This window comes from Abramis brama (assembly GCF_963993115.1).
Source record: "Abramis brama genome assembly, chromosome: 9".
Classification (NCBI taxonomy): Eukaryota; Metazoa; Chordata; class Actinopteri; order Cypriniformes; family Leuciscidae; genus Abramis; species Abramis brama.
The window spans coordinates 27,899,308-27,903,023 of NC_139971.1; positions in this window are offsets into that span (position 1 = coordinate 27,899,308).

Here is a 3,716-nt window from a genome sequence, read left to right on the forward strand (position 1 = left end):
TTACAGTGTTACCATTGTGGAGAAGAGTGGAGCATTTGGTTAGGCTGTGGACTGATTCAGTTACCTCAACTGCTTTGTGTGAAGGAACATGTAAATCTTAGCATTTAAGATGCTAATATATGCTACTGCTAGTAAATAGCTAGCTATAGTCTATCAATTCAATTGTGTGACACTAAAATTAATGAAATCTTAATGGATGAATGAATATATGAATACCTGAATAATGGAGCCTATAAAATTCACTTTGAGATTACTTAAATGGGTCGCTTAAAATGACTTCATTCCATGATGTTGAAGTTACATGAACAAATTATGTTTGTTTAACCTAACCCAGTTATGTGGAATCTGTTGACATAAAAAAGTTTTAATTAACTTTTTTATGTCAACAGGTTCCAAAAGCCAACATATTTAGTGTTCGATTGAAAATTAATTTTATTTTATTTTACTGTGGCTATAAACTTGAGCTCACAAGCTGATTGGTCGGTGGTTAGCAGACAATCTAAGATGACGTGCAACTTTGATGCTTCTAGTATAGACATGGTGAGATGATAACTGGACACCTCTTGCTGAATTAAACATGCAACAAAGTGCAGCCATGTGACATTTCAGCAGACATGTTTGAAAGGTTTATCAGTCCATACTGTGTACCGCTTAACTGTCTATTCTTAAAAAAAAAAAAAAAAAAAAAAATTATATATATATATATATACACATATACATATACATACACACAGTGCAATGCATAAGTGAATACACCCATGCTAAAGTTGACTAAATAGAGGAATAAAAAATCATATTTTGGAAATTGAACTTAATGCCTTAATTTAAAAAATTTGGAAAAATCCAACCTTTAAGGACACCAATTTTCTTTGTGAATGAATAATGTATCGTAAATAAATAAATGTTCTTCCTTAAAATACATGGTGCATAAGTGAGTACACCCCTATGTTAAATTCCCATAGAGGCAGGCAGATTTTTATTTTTAAGTATTTTTTTTTATTATTTTTTTAGGATACTATGCATCCTGATAAAGTTCCCTTGGCCTTTGGAATTAAAATAGCCCCACATCATCACATAGCCTTCACCATACCTAGAGATTGGCATGATTTTATTTCAGTTAGCCTAAAAGCTAGTTTGATTTGCATTGAGAGATGATCTTATGGAAAGTACCCCATGCCAATCTCTAGGTATGGTGAAGGCTATGTGATGATGTGGGGCTATTTTAATTCCAAAGGCCAAGGGAACTTTATCAGGATGCATAGTATCCTAAAGAAATTTTTTTTTAAATACTTAAAAATAAAAATCTGCCTGCCTCTATGGGAATTTAACATAGGGGTGTACTCACTTATGCACCATGTATTTTAAGGAAGAACATTTATTTATTTACGATACATTATTCATTCACAAAGAAAATTGGTGTCCTTAAAGGTTGGATTTTTCCTAATTTTTTAAATTAAGGCATTAAGTTCAATTTCCAAAATATGATTTTTTATTCCTCTTTTTAGTCAACTTTAGCATGGGTGTATTCACTTATGCATTGCACTGTATATATATATATATATATATATATATATATATATATATATATATATATATATATATATATATATATATATATATATATATAGTCAGTATTATACAGTATGCACATCGCTAATATCCCATCTCAAAAATAGCCCATGCTCAGTCTCTGTCTCTCTCACAATATAAGACAAGACATTATTAAAGGGATAGTTCATCCAAAAATAAAAATTCTGTCACCATTTACTCACCCTCAAGTTGTTCAAAACTTGTATAAATTTCTTTCTTCTGTTAAACACAAAAGAAGATATTTTTAAGAATGTTGGTAATCAAACAGTTGACATAGGGAAAAAAATACTATGGAAGTCAATGGCTGTCGTCAGCTGTCTGGTTACCAACTGGTTACTTTTGTGTTCAACAGAAGAAAGAAACTCATACAAGTTTGGAACAATTTGAGGGTGAGTAAATGATGACAGAATTTTCATTTTTGGGTGAACTATCCCGTTAAAGTTAAAATAGGGAAAATCATCACAGCTTTGACAAGACAACAGGAACAGACATGCACACACACTTCGTGCTGCGTTTATGCTTGCAAAATGAGCTGCTAATCAATGTCCATGTGTCTGGTGGACAGTAATTTTACAGCATGCAAAATTTTATGGACTGTCGTAACTCTGAAATGAGATGCATAAAACTTTCACAGGAAGTCATACTATTCCCTAGATGCATATTAGGTCACAATGACAACAGAGGGTAGGCAAGGTCTTTGCGGTATAAACATTGCCACTTAAAACTATCTGAAATTGTAATATAAACAGGCGCAAATTGTTCTGTGCACCCACACGCCACAGTCTAAAATAAAATATGCAATAAAATTATTTTACTACCTCTGAAAAAATGTGATCACTATAGAGAACCTATTTCACTGATGCTAAAAGCCATATGTACTGTACATATGTTAATGCGTGTGTGTGTGTGTGAATGGTTTCAGGCATACATTTTCCAGGCATGGGGTCAAAAGCCTACCACTGTCAGACACGTTTGACTTCAAACAGAGCAGAAAAAGATTAAATAATATATGCATGATGGAATGGAGAGTGAAAAAGAGAACATTTTCCTGAGTCCTGAGATGTCATGAACTCAGGAACAGTGGTTCGATGACCTAAGACAGTTCACAGGCTCAGTCTGACCTTTGACCTACAGCTCAAATACCCCTGAGAAAACCACTCAGACCAGTGCAGATTACATGTTAGCCTACCATGACCCAGTTAATATACACTCAGAGCCCTGACCATTACCTGTAGGGTATTTTTAAAGCAAAATGAACAACACTTGTAGAGTGGAGAAACTAAATGATCAGAAAGTGGAACACCTTGTTGATTTTTTGAAATTGCACCACAATAACCATTAGAGAGCATAAACTGATTAATGCAATGAAACGTAATGTAAGTGATAATGCTAATGAGTAAACCAGGCAAAAATGAGCACTTTAGATAAAATATATAAATAAAATTTAAAAACAGCATTGAAACTTTTAAATAAAATTATATAAAAACAATGTAATATGAAAAACATGTCAGATCGCCTATATCATATCTCTCTTGTCTGGATGCACCCTTCAATGGGCTCAAACCATCTAGTATCAAGATGGCCCACTCACATGTTCCCTCGACAGTTTCACTGAACACTTCAAAGACGTTTTTGGTAAGACCAGCCACAATATCCCTGTCCATGATCAGCTCTATAATCTCCATTAAGATAAATCATCTGTGGGCAACTATGCTATTCAATTCCACACACTAGCAGCTGCCTTAATCACTGCTTTTCAACAGGGTCTTTCACCAGATTTGAGATTGCAAACAGCAATTTACGATGACCCTATGGGGCTAGAGTAACCTGATACAAACAATGATCCATTCATGTTGACTCTCCAGTTGACTCCAGACCTGTCGTATCCTGGTCAACTGGAGAAATTACTAAGTGGAGTGAGTTCTGCTTCAATCACTGTTTACAACTTCCTCAGAAGAAATCTTCCTTGCAAGAAATCTCAGCCTCCAGAATTAACTGTCAACCTCAATTCCACCACCACTGAAAGTCCTGAAGTACAGTCTACGGTGAACATTCCAGAGGAATATCGGGCGATCCAGGATGTGTTCAGCAAGTAGCTGGCGAAGAAACTTCCATCTCATCGGCCA